Source organism: Sus scrofa, chromosome 12 (assembly GCF_000003025.6).
Source record: "Sus scrofa isolate TJ Tabasco breed Duroc chromosome 12, Sscrofa11.1, whole genome shotgun sequence".
In the NCBI taxonomy this organism is placed as follows: Eukaryota; Metazoa; Chordata; class Mammalia; order Artiodactyla; family Suidae; genus Sus; species Sus scrofa.
Genome location: NC_010454.4, coordinates 39,259,307 through 39,273,001, shown reverse-complemented (window position 1 = coordinate 39,273,001; position 13,695 = coordinate 39,259,307). Strand labels below are relative to the sequence as shown.

At 44.8% G+C, this 13,695-nt stretch overlaps 1 long non-coding RNA gene across 1 annotated transcript in view; it reads left to right on the top strand.

Moving 5' to 3' along the window:
• LOC110256042 overlaps nt 2,905-13,695 on the top strand; it is a 67,606-nt gene continuing 56,815 nt past the window's right edge. The window contains exons 1-2 of the long non-coding RNA XR_002337219.1: nt 2,905-4,583; nt 5,648-5,780. This is a non-coding gene — a long non-coding RNA (uncharacterized LOC110256042). The remainder of the gene's footprint in view (nt 4,584-5,647; nt 5,781-13,695) is intronic.

Sequence of the window (13,695 nt, the reverse complement as noted above, 5' to 3'; positions counted from 1 at the left end):
TCCCAAACTATCCTGGCTAGAAATCAGAGAAGGCTGAAGCTGGCAAAATGGCAGCACCCGCAGCCAACATCTAAGGCCATGTGTATCCAGTGTGGCAGGAAAGGGTCATTTTACTTGATCTAGTAACGATGTCTGGAGTGCGAGGGTCAGGCCCCGGGGACCTGCCACATCCGTTTTCACCTGTCTTCTCTGGGCGCAGAGTGGGGAGCAGGGGCTGAGGTGTGAATGACAGAGGGATGCACGCGGGATGGGCGGGCAGACCCTCAAAGACCTGCCTGCCCTGCAGTGGCCGCAGTCCACATGCTGGGGCTTCAGGCTATAGGAATTCTCTCTCCTAAACCCCTGCCCCAGGCTCCCGTCCATCCTTCCACATCTTTCCATGGCCTCCTCTCTCCTTACTCGTCCCCTCCTCTCCTCCCCTCCCACACGGTTTGGTCAACGGGCCTCAGCTGGGTTGGCCAGCCAACGCTCCCTCTTAACTGGACTTTTCTACTGAGCTGGCTGTGGCCTGGGCAGGTTTTCTAAGTCCAGCGATGGTGCTATGGACAGGAAGAGAGCCTTCTTGGCACATTTTCCCTCCCTCTGGATCAAGTGGCCTCTAGCAACTGGTGCGGATCTGAAGTTCTCAGCCTGTGCACCAAGCTGCAGAGCAGGCGTCTTCTGAGAAATGCCCATGCCACAGTTCAGTGCCACCCCGCCGGAACCTGAACTATCTTGTCTGCTGTCCAGTTACAAATTAATCTCTCGTCATCAGTGATTAACTTATTCGAGCCACAGGAGCTGCTGAACCAAAACAGCCCCTTGGGGTGAAAGAGTGTCCAGCGTCGTGCGGTGTGTGGATCTGCCTGTGACCCTCCTCACGCCGGCCCTTGTGCTGTGTCAGCAGGGGAGCAGGGAGGCCCGGACAGGGTCTCGCTCTGGGCACGTCTGCTCTGGAATGCTCACGGGGCTTCTCAAAGTGGAGGTCCACAGGGCCAAGGGCTAGGGTTTGTTTTTTCAGTGTGTTTGTCTGCCAGGAAGGTTTTAAAATGGGACTGGGGTGGGCACATCCTCTGGGGACAAATGCCACCAGAATTCAGCAGCCTGGGACTGAGATGGAAGAACAGGAGGCCAAACTGTGGAACTTGCTGGATATTCAGGGGACTCATGGATCACCTCACAGTGGGAAGAGGGCTTGGAGAGCATTGGTTTGAACCTCCTAATCCTACAGACACCAAGAAAGAGGGCTTGCCTCAGGGTCACGGTCACACAGTAGAGCCAACAGGAGAGAAAGAACACATGTTGAAAGTTCTCTGATGGCCTAGAGAGTTAAGGCTCCTGAGTTTTCACCCCTGGCTCTGGTCACTGCTGTGTGGCTCAGGTTCATTCCATGGCCTGGGAACTTCTACATGCTGCCAATGTGGCAGGAAAAAAAAGAAAAAGCAAGAGAGGACTTTAGATAAGTAATGCAACTCTTTATTTTTAAAAAAGAAGAAATAGGGGAAGTTCCCATTGTGGCTCAGCAGTTAACGAACCCAACTAGCACCATGAGGACACAGGTTCAATCCCTGGTCTCACTCAGTGGGCTAAAAGGATCCAGCATTGCCGTGAGCTGTGGTGTAGGTGGCAGATGCAGCTCGGATCCCATGTTGCTGTGGCTGTGACGTAGGCTGGCAGCTACAGCTCCAATTGGACCCCTAGCCTGGGAACCTTCATATGCCGCAGGTGTAGCCCTAAAAAGACCCCCCAAAAAAGAAGAAGAAATGCATGTCAAGTGGTATTTATATGTCAGATAAAGGCTCATTTCACCACCGTGAAGATAAGCAACAGACAACTCTCTCTGGAAAAAGACCAGGGACTCCGTCCATACTCTGCCACATTTGAAGATCTCCAAAGTAAAGTTTTCCTGATTTTTCTGAATAATCCTGAAAGATCTGGTCTCACTTCTTAGTTCCAGAGCTTTCCAGAGCACCTTTAAAATGATGCCTTCATTCATCTCTGGGCAGACCTGTCACTCCCATCTAACCATGAGAAAACCACCACACAAACCCCAGCTGAGGGCCATTCTACCAAGAGCCTGACCAGTTCTCCCAAGACACCGTCACAGATCAGAGACGATGATAATTAAATGCACGGTGGTGTCCTGGATGGCATCCTGGAGCAGGAAAGGGCCCGTGACGGAACAAGTGGCAAAATCCGAATAAAGTGAAGTTAATAGCGAGGAAGCAGTGCTGGCTCCTTAGGTGGAACAAATGTCACAGTAAGATGTTAACAATGGGGAAACTGGGGGATGGGCGCATGGCAACTCTACGATCTCGGCAGCTTTTTAATACATCTAAAACTATTTTAACATTAAGCATGTGTTTAAACATTTTTAAACAGTGCCTTTCCATTTATCTCAGACCTTTATGAGATGTTGCCTCCCAGTGTCCACACTGCGGTCGGTCGGGTGTGGGATAACAAGCATCTGAGAGAGGAGAGCAGGAACCGGGAGGCGGTGGGGGAGGGATGGAGGAGGGCGAGGCAGGAGAGAGCGAGACCAGGGCGGGAGACTCAGGTGCAGACGGCAGAAGTAACTGTAACCATCCAGCCCCCGATGGTTGTGTAAGCAGAAGGTGGTATATTCTTGACCATAAAAAGGGATAGAGCTCTGATGCATGCCACTACGTGGATGAACCTTGGAACCAGCACCCTAAGTGAAAGCCAGACACAGAAGACCACATTATTATTATTATCATTATTGTTATTATTGTCTTTTCAGGGCTGCACCCGAGGCATAGGGAAGTTCCCAGGCTAGGGGTTGCATCAGAGTTACAGCTGCCAGCCTACACCACAGCCACAGCAACACAGGATCCGAGCCACGTTTGCGACCTACACCCCAGCTCATGGCAACACAGGATCCTTAACCCACTGAGCGAGGCCAGGGATAGAACCTGTGTCCTCATGGATGCTAGTCAGATTCGTTTCCGCTGAGCCATGACAGGAACTCCAGAAGACCACGTTATTGCATGATCCCTTTTCATTTACATGAAAAGCCTGGAAAGGGCAGACCCGCAGGACAGAGAGGAGATTCGCATTTTCCAGAGACTGGGAGAAGGGAATGGCAGGGGATTGCTAATGGGCACGGGGCTCACTGCCAGGAGGATGAGATGTTCTGCTGCTGGGTAGTGGTGATGCTTACACAGCCTTGTGGATATGCTAAAACCACTCAACTGTCCACTTTAAAAGGGTGTGTTTTATGGTGTGTGAATTCCATAATAAACTAAAAAGTAAAATAAAATGAAAACGTTAAAAGTAAATACCACCTAATCTGTACCTTGAGGCAGCTCCCGGTGTACTGGGGAGACAGTTTGGTCCAGGTGAGTATGAGCCTTTCCCCTGTGTCTGTTAGGTCCATGGGGGCAGGAGTTTTATTTGATAATTTTATTTACCATTGTCTCCCAGCACCCTGCACAGTGCCCGGTCCTAAGAGGCTCTCAAGAAGTACTTGCTGAATGAAAGGTTGAGTGTGTCAAGTCCTATGACAGTTATAGGTCCCAGAGGAGGAGCTAAAGGGGTCCAGAGAAACCACAGGCTGTGACATGTGACATGGACAAGGCTGACCGTACCACAACGCCACAAAGATTTTCAAAGCCTTCCCCAGTGGCTAATCCAGGCGATCCTGACTCCCCAAGTAGAGTCCAGCAGGGGCACCTCCTTCCAACACACTGCCTACTCTGCTCCCCGGGACCCCATCCTTTTGGATACTCCAGACTCAGTGCAGAAGCTGAGCCAGTCTGGACCCACTCTGCTCCGCCCAGGGAGCTCGCTGTCTCAAGAAAGAGGTGTGAGTGCACACACTCCCACAAAATGTCTAACCGCGGAGTGTGAGAAGGAGAACAGAGCCAGGGCCAAAGTCGAGGGAGTGGGTCCCCGAAGGTTTCCCGGAGGAGGTGATAGCGTGAGGGACCTTAAAACATGAGCAATGGATTGGTTCTGAAAGACGGTTTCTGGGTCGGTATAGCTCCTCTATTCCTTTCACAAATCGTGGTTTGTTTTCCTATTCCTCCTTCCAAGGAGGGCTCCATAGAGCCTTAGAGAGGATTTAATATCATCACCAAAGCCCCAGTAAGCCCCCCCCCCCCGAGGTGAGCTACCCAGAGGTAAGTGTCTTAAGAAATGGAAACTGCTTTTTGACTTCTTGAGACAGCCAAAAGGAAGTGAATATTTTTTAAAGTCTGGTTTCAAGGGCCTTATAATGCTGGGTGGCTGAGACTGGCAATGAAGTGTCATTGACATGTGAGTGACTTGGCAGAGGACTCTCCATCACAAGCCCGAGCCCAGAGGAGAAAGAAATCTGCAGAACTATGCATTGCAGTCTTGGCAGGATATCAGAGCAGGAAGAGCAAAGGCTTTGCAGTCAGACAAAGCTGGGTGTGAAAAACAGCCATGCCGCTCACCACCTGTGTCCTCTTAGGAGCGGCAAATCCTGCGCTTCAGTCTGCTCGTGTGTGATATGGGGATGTAGTCCCTGGCCACCTGGGTTGCTCTGAGTTCAAAAGGATAATATGTGTGAAGCATCCTGATCAATGTCTGGCCAATAAGAGATCCTCCAGAAATTGCAGGTATTTGTTTTCATCATTATTACTGTGGTAACTATAGAGACGCCTTGTCAATTTGGAGAGTATTTGAAATTAAATTTCCATCCCCAAACTCTCTCTCACCCTCCAGTTTATTCTAAAACCTATTCAAAGAACAAACTGAGCTTCAGAATTTTCACCTGGGCTAAAGTGCCAATGGCGTTTCTATACCATCTCATAATGGGTATCTGTTATGAAATCACAGAACCACAGAAACTGAATTGGAGACAGGGAAGCACCTCTAGCTTTCAGCCCTCTCTGTAAAACTAAAGAACACAGAGATGGCCTCAGTGGATATGCTGAGGATGAGACTATGTCCGTAAAACATCTCAAGTTTTCCAGCGAAGGCGTTCCTGTCGTGGCTCAGCGGTAACGAACCCTACTAGTATCCGTGAGGATGCAGGTTCGATCCCTGGCCTCGCTCAGTGGGTCAGGGACCCGGCACTGCCATGAGCTGGGGTGTAGGTTGCAGACACGGCTCGGATCTGGCGTGGCTGTGGCTGTGGCATAGGCCAGCAGCTGTAGCTCTGTTTCCACCCCTAGCCTGGGACCCTCCATATGCTGAGGGTGCCGCCCTAAAAAGAAAAGAAAAAATGTGAAGTCCAGTTTCAGTGCCCATCTCTTATTGTCTTCAGTTCTGCCTGCTGCACTACTTTAGAAAGTAATACTACTTGGAGGTATAAACTCACACAATTTAAACAGAAGGAAAAAAAGAGAAGGAGGGGGAGGGGGAAGGAGGAAAAGGGAAGAGAGGAGGGGGAGGCACTGGAACTGGTAATTTTAAAAACACTCAGGTGATTGCAATGTGCTGCCAGCAGCCCATTGGATGGGGCCAGTTCCCTCTGGCACTTAGCCGATACCCTCTTGGTGAAACAGCAAACTTCCTCAAGTCTCCCTACAGGCCTGGTTGTGTTTAATAAAATTGCACCAGCCTGACATTTGTTGTACTTGAGCGATGTGGCTGGATGCCACGTGCTTATTGTAAAGCAACTACTAGGAATGTTAGCAGCCGCAACAGATCAAGGACAAGGCTGTGTATTTGCCTTCAGGTGTTCATGGAGGAGGCAAGGCCTCAGCCCAGTGAGAGTTGCTGCTTCAACACTGGCTGATTTACCAGGGATTTCAGATAGTCGCTGGACATGCAAAGCTGTTGATAGGATTACAGACACCACATCCAAAAGAGTAAGTCAAAAGAAAAAAAAAATTTTTAAAGAATTTTAAAAAGTAAAGCGTAGTTAGTTGTTCCTTGTCGGTTTTCTGGATTCCTGTTTTCAAGTTGTTTCTTGGTTTCCTCGTTGTTCATGTACCACTAGGTGGCGCACATTACAAGATGTTGGCCCTGAGGTGGGGCTGCATTTATCATTATGTGGTGACTAGAAGGAAATCAGAGGTAAGGTTGCCAAATTTAGCAAATAAAAAGTAGAAGACTTTGGAGTTCCTGTGGTGGCTCAGTGGAAACGAATCTGACTAGCATCCCGTGAGGGCGCAGGTTGGATCCCTGGCCTCGCTCGGTGGGTTAAGGACCCAGTGTTGCCGTGATTTTGCATCCTGCGTTGCTGTGGCATAGGCCAGTGGCTACAGCTCCAATCCAGCCCCTAGCCTGGGAACCTCCATATGTCGAGGGTGCAGTCCTGAAAAAAAAAAAATCCCAATTAAATTTGAATTTCACATAAACATTATTACATGGGGCATGCTCACACTAAAAATCTACTTGTTTCTCTCAAATTCAAATTTAACTGGGGGTCCAGTATTTTACCTGATGATCTTAATCAGAGGGGGACTTTAGGGAATAAGTAGGTAATCTGTGGCTCTCGGCTTTGTCAAAACTAGAATTTTTGGTGGCATATTTGAGTGGATCAAGAGACTCAAAGTAATGTGAAACCAGCCAGCATTTATTACCCTGACAACCATACTGTGACACTGTCTTCAGGAGCTAAAGTACTAATGGTTAACCCTGGTTTGCCCCGCATGAGTATATGTATCCAGCTGTTTCTGCCCCACTACATCTGTCTTAATCAAGGCAAAGTTCTGGAATACTCCAGCAGACTCTGTTGCTTCCTTTGGCAATGGCTTGAGTGTGGCCTTACCCTATGTCTTGTAGCTCTTAGAGTAAATTGGACCCACGTTGCTTTGAGGGGTACAATCTCAGTGTGCAGTTTGACAGAGAATGGCATCGGTTGTTTGTTTTACATGTTGAATTTGGTGGCATACGTGAAAAGGTTAGGGCCATACCTCCATAGCTGACATCCCTTGGCCAGCCTCAAGTTGAATACCTCATCGAGAAGAAAGCAGGAACTTGACCTGCATCCCTGAGCTCTTTCTTGACACAAATTGGCCAATCTCCCTTCTTGACCACAAGCTTTCTCCAGGAAGGGACCAGCATCCTGCAGAGAGAAAAGCTGCAGGGCAACCTTGAATTTGACAAGCACATGATTCAACATGCACTTGAAGTCCCCAGAATCAGTGCTGCACCCAAGGAACTTTCCAGACAGACTGGTTGTCCCAGTTCTGTAAGCCAAGCTCTGGTCCACTTGGTCTCCCCATATGACAGTTGAGTCCCTAAGGAGAAGAAGAAAGAAGGAAATAGAGAAGCTCAGAGTTTGCAAAAGTGAGTCTTAAAGGCTACCCAGCTACAGCCTACTCTGATATCTGACTATTCTCTGCTGAGGTGGGGGAGGAAGGGTTAATGATCAGACATTTGTCTTAAACCCACTGTTAAGAGCTTTCTTCTTCTCCTGCAAGGTGACTGTTTGCAGGACTAGATAACATGGGAAAACACTTAGATAGCAAAAGCAATTCTTTTTTCCTCACCCCCCCAACTCTTTTCTAGATCTATTCTTTTTAACAACTTTATTGGTATACAAGTCATATTTAAAGTGTGCAATTCAATAGTTTTTAGTATATTCACCGAGTTGTGCAACCATCACCACAATCAATATTAGAACATTTTCACCCCAAAAAGAACCCCCCTACCCATTAGCAGCCATGGCACCATTTCTCCCAACTGTCCCCACCAGCCCTAAGCAACCATTAATCTACTCTCTAACTCTAGAAATTGGCCTGCTCTGGACATTTCATCTAAGTGGAATCATATAATATGTGGTCTTTTGTGTCTGGCTTCTTTGACTTCGCATAATGTCCTCAGGGTTCACCCATGTTGGAGCGTGTCAGTACTTCATTCCTTTTTCTGCATTCATGTTGTTTATCTGTTTATGCACTGATGGGCATTTGAGTTGGTTGTTTTGGCTGTTGTAATGTTGCTATGTACCAGCTCACAATCCGTAATGGACTCTCCTACAGATCTTGTGACTACATTGAGGTGGGTCAACTCTCTTGCTTCTAGAAACTCAGAGTAGAGAAGTCCTATGCGGACGCTGCTTCCACCACAAGAATAAAAAGAGAATATTCACTTTTGGAGAAGGGACCCCTGGGAGCCAGGGACCTCCTCTTGCAGATACGTGACAACTTATATGAGTTCATGGGCTCTGGGGATCTTGGAGAAGATCGTGAGGTCTTCCATCTGCAGAATGGGTTCCTGATGCCTTTGCCTCCTCCTGGTGGTCCTTCATTAAGACATCCATGTGGAGGGAAATTTGGGTCCGAAGGTAACACCGTATTTATACAGCCTCATCAGAATAGTCAGACAGTGACATATTTGGAAAATTTTTGCTCTCTGAGATATCCTGAATTCCTTAGGTCAACACGTGGATAAGGATGAACAAAAAACAAGCTGGATTTTTGAGATTTTCCTCACAACCCCCAGGGCCTAATGGTCCTGGAGAGGAGGCTGAGCGCTCCTCCTTGGGAGGGGAGGAATCAAGATTGACCAGAGTGGGAGTTCCCATCGTGGCGCAGCGGAAATGAGTCTGACTCGGAACCGTGAGGTTTCGGGTTGGATCCCTGGCCTCACTTAGTGGGTGAAGGATCCAGCGTTGCTGTGAGCTGTGGTGTAGGTCACAGACGTGGGTGCAGCCCTAAAAAAAAAATAAAGCAGGAAAAGAAAAAGATTGACTGGAGAGAGTTATCCTCCCTCCCTTCCTGAGAGGTTCCCACCCCGGAACTCTGCCTATCAGCTGGGATTCATTCCACACACCTTCCTGAGTGCCTTCTCTGTGCCAGGTGCTACAGGCAAAAAGACCACATTGCTTTGCAAGTGAGGAAACCGAGACTCGGAGTTCCTGAGACAGCAGAGCAAGCGATGTGGCAGAAATTTTAACCTAAGCAGGATGACGACAGAGAAGCCATTCTGGAAACTTCGACCACGACGAAAATATTCTACTATTCTCAAAAGGAGATAATTATCTAGTGAGGAGAACAGAGAATAAATAAACAATTAAATAGACACAGATTGGTACCAGAGGTGAGTAACACAGAGAAATCCGGGGTAAAACCAAGAGACTGAAACCAGAAGTGGGGAGGAGGGGCGCACAAGGTGGCCAAGGACGTGCCCCCCAAGATAATGAGGTTTGAAAAATAAGGAAGCCTCTACCAGGGAAAAGAGCGGAAGAAGAGTTTCCTTGCAAAGAGAGAGCAGCAGGCACAAAAGCTCCGGAATGGCCCACAGCTGTAAGAAGTCCCTAAAAGGTCGCAGAGGGTGTGAGCCGCCATCCAGAGCGGTGAGAGACAGGCGGGGGCCAACAGCAAAGGGACCTTCCCATCACACTGAAAGTTGGATTTGATTCTGAGATTTATGGGGAACCATTGGAGGATTTTAAACTGAGGGGAGAAGGTAAACCTCAAATTCTGCAAAGTTTACCCAAGCAACACTTGTGGAGCAGGGATTGGAAGGGGCACAGGCAGAAGCAAAAAATACTCACAAACCTCTTCCAAGCCTGCCATGGCCTGCGCAGTCTTCCCAGGGGGAGGTGCGCTGCTCTCACAGCTGTGCGCCCTCCTCGGTCTTCCGGGTCAGCCCCTGGCATCCTCTTCTTGTCCTCGCCATGCAGGAGTAGACCACCGTGTGAAAGTCCCAAGAAAGCTTGCTTTCTAGGGAAAATTTGAGTTCTTGTGAGCCTGAGATGTCTAGATTGTGCCCTCACTCTTGACAGAGAGGATTGCCCTCAGCACTTTTGTGGACACTGCTCCCTTGTCCCTTGGAGATGCCAGTCTGGTTCCCTCTCCTGTGATCTCACATTTGAAAGAATGATCGCGTGCTTCTCTCTCTTGAACATTGTATTTCAGCCTTACCAGCCTTCCTGTCAGGTGCCTTGAACACATCAAGCTTTGACCTACCTACTGACTCGTTTCCTCTTCCGGGAATTTTTTTTTTCCCAGCTCCACTTTAATTGTTTCATTACTCAGGTCTGAGCTCAAGTGTCAGCTCTGAGAGGGCTTTCCTTACCAACCAAGCTAAACTAGCAAATACTAGATGCGCAAAAAAGATCTAGCAAATTAATTTTTAAACGTTAATTGATCAGCTAATTCTAACTAGTATTCTGTAGACATATTTCAGAAAGGAATTAATATTTGGACTAGGCTCAATTTGCAATGTAATTCAATTGGGAAAAAAATGAATCTCAAATTTCTATTTCATGCAAGACACAAAAATTTATTGAGATGACTTATACATCTAAATGTAAAAGAAAAACTGATAAAATATTCTAGAATGAAACATAAAATGTCTTCATGACCTTGGAAGATGAAAGATTTTTAAAGAGGTACATGGAAGGTTTTAACCATTAAAATAAAACAATAAATTGGACTAAATTTAAAACCTGACCTCATCAAAAGACATAGTTACAAGAGAGAAAAGGCAAGTGAGAAAAAGATATTTGCAATACGCAATATAAAAAAGGACTCATTTTTAGACTATACCAAGAACTTTCATATTTAATGAGAGAAGACAAATCAATAGAAAAATAGGCAAAAGAACAGATACTGCACAAAGGAAGATATCCAAGTGGCCCACACATATATGACAATCAGGCTCAATTTCACTGTTCATCAAATAAATGCAAATTAAAAACATAAAGCAATGCCACTATGTATACAGTCTTAGTCTATTTGGGTTGCTGTAACAAAATGCCATAGACTAAGTGGCTGATAAACCACAGAAATGTTTTTCTCACAGTTCCGGAGGCTGCAAAGTCCCACAGTCTAGGCACAGATTTAGTGTTTGATAAGGACCCACTTTCTGGTCCACAGACTGTGCTTTCTAGCTGTGACCCCCCCAGCTAGAAGAGATAAAGAATCTCTCTGGGGCCTTTAATTCCATTCATGAGGACTCTGCCCTCATGACCTAATCACTTCCTAAAGGCCACATCTATAAGTGCCATCCCATTGGAGATTAGGTTTCAACATGAGGATTTGAGGAAGCCACAAACATTCAGGCCATAGCATTCACCAAAATGGCTACAATGGAAAAGAGAAATGATACCTAATGTGAGCAAGTGTTTAGAGCTTCTCAGCCTCTCATATTCTATGGTAGATATCTGTATTTATCAACCCCTTTGGAAGTAGCCCTAAAGCTAAACATATGCATATCCTATGATTTAGCGGTTTCAGTGGTAGATAAATACCCAATAGAATTGTGTGTACATATGTTTTGATGATGTTCATCAAAAGATATTTACCAAAAGAATGTTCACAGCAGAACTATTAGTAATAGCCTAAGATGGGAAACTACCAAAAGATGGGAAACTACCAAATACTCCCTCAACAGTAGCATGGATAAATAAATTGTGATATAATTATAAATTTGAATACTATTTAGCAATAAGATGTGAAAATTAATAAAGGAAAACCTCACAAAAATGGGATCAGGAGGTCAGAAGGGGAGGCTTCACATATGTACCTCTCCACCTCAATACAGATCCAACAGGAAGAGATGTATTTTGCATCTCTAGCAGGAAGTGATACTACTTTACTACCACCAGCAAGAGAAAGGTTTTCTCTTTGACTGGCAATAGCTCAGCCAATGAGAGCTGTCAGAACCCAGCCAATGAAAAGCCATTATACTTCCAACTCCCAGTTTCCACCAATGGACTTTTTGTTTATAACAGCCCCTCCCAAATTCTCCTTTCTCCTCTATAAAAGAGTTTCCTCTGCTTGGCTTTATTGGATTTGCTTGTGGTCTGCCATAGTTGCATGTCCCAAATTGCCATTCTTTGCTGCTCCTGAATAAACCTGTTATGCTGGTTAAATAACTAGCTATTTTATTGTTTTAGGTTAACAGAGAATAAGTGAACTATTATTATGTGTGAAACATGAATGAATCTCTTAACATATACTTAGGAAAAGAAGCAATACACAACAGAATTTGTATTCTATGATTCCATTTATAAAATTCAAAAACAGGCAAAACTAATCCATGGGTTTCTAAAAGTCAATGTATTAATTCTCATTGCTTTCTTTGGGGGTGGGTGGGCAGTGGGGGACTGGGTAAAACTGGGAGAGAGCACCAAGGGGAATCCTGGGATGATGGTAATGTTTTAGCTTTAGATCTAGGTTCTGGTTACATCACTGTATTCACTTTGTGAAAACTCATCAATCTTATGATTGTGCATCAATCATAAGTGCACACTTATGATTTGTGCACTTTCCTTTATATATGTTATTTTTCAGTTAAAAGTTTGCCAAAGAATCACTGTGGGGATTAAATAAGATAATAAATTACTCAGTTCAGTGCCTATGACATGCACCCATTAAATGTTAATTGTTAAATTTCATAGGATAGTGACCAGTGACTATGATGAGCTGAAGTGAGACACTTATTTAGAAGTACAGTAAGTAAATTTAGAAATTGGACCATATCCATTAGGATGGCCATTATCAAAAACAAAAACAAACAAAGCTAGAGAATAAGTGTTGGCAAAGATGATGAGAAATTGGAAACTTTGTGCAATGCTGACAAGAATGTAAAATGATGCAGCCGCCATGGAAAATGGATGGCAGTTCCTCAAAAAAATTAAACGTGAAATTAGCATATGGTCCAGCAAGTTCACTTCAGAATATATACTCAAAAAAATTGAAAGCAGGAACTTGAGCAGATATTTATATACCAGAGTTCAAAGCAATATTATTCATAATACCCCAAAGGTAAACAACCTAAATGTCCATCAACCAATGAATGAATAAACAAAATATATATATGTACAATGAAATATTATTCAGCCTTAAGAAGGAATGAAACTCTGACATAGACTACAATATGGATGAAACTTGAAGACATTATGCTAAATGAAATAAGCCAGACACAAAGAATATTGTTATTAAAAAAAACTCTCCCCACTGTTCTGCAGTACTGTCTGTGTTTGTCATAAATTAATAAATTAAGTGACCTATATGTGTTGGTCTGGTTCTAGACTATTCTATTAGTCTATTTGTCTATTCTTGGGCCAAAATATCACACAGTCTGAGTTACTGTAGCCTTACAACAGGGCCTGTGATATGAAAATCTGATCCTTCCTGCTCTGTTCTTCAAGATTGTCCTGGCTCTTCTTGACCCTTTGTATTTAATATATATTTCAGACTCATTGTGTTTATCAATTTCCATTTAAAAAATACACTGGGATTTGATTGGGATTACATTGAGTCTATTAATCAATTGGAGGAGAATAATAACCCTTTGAATTAGGAACTATTATTATCCCCATTATAGAAATGAGAAAACTGAGGTTTGGAAGCTTAAGTAACTTACCCAAGATCACATGGCCGGGATTTAAACCCAGTGCTGCACTTTTCTATGTCTGACTTCAGAGCCTTCACATTGAACCATTGCTTCCAATAGACCGAAGTATTACTGCTGCTTGTATCAACCACAAGTAGTATTAAGCCTCTGAGGACAGAGACTATGTCATCCACGTTCATATCTCCTTAGCTCCTAGATAGCGCCCAGGATTAAGAAACTGCTTAATAAATATTTATTAAATGATTGATTAAATGAGTGAATAAGAAGAGTAAATCACTAGCTTCTGAGCTTATATCATATGCTGACAGCCAGGTACATTTGTATTTGTTCCTTAGATACGAATATCGGCAATGAACAAACAGACATCAGTTAAAACATGTTTTTGTTTTGTTACATTTTAACCCCTAAGAGCCTGAGTAAGTGAGATTTTGTCCCTGAAGATGACATCAAAGGACAAGTGTTGGTTGG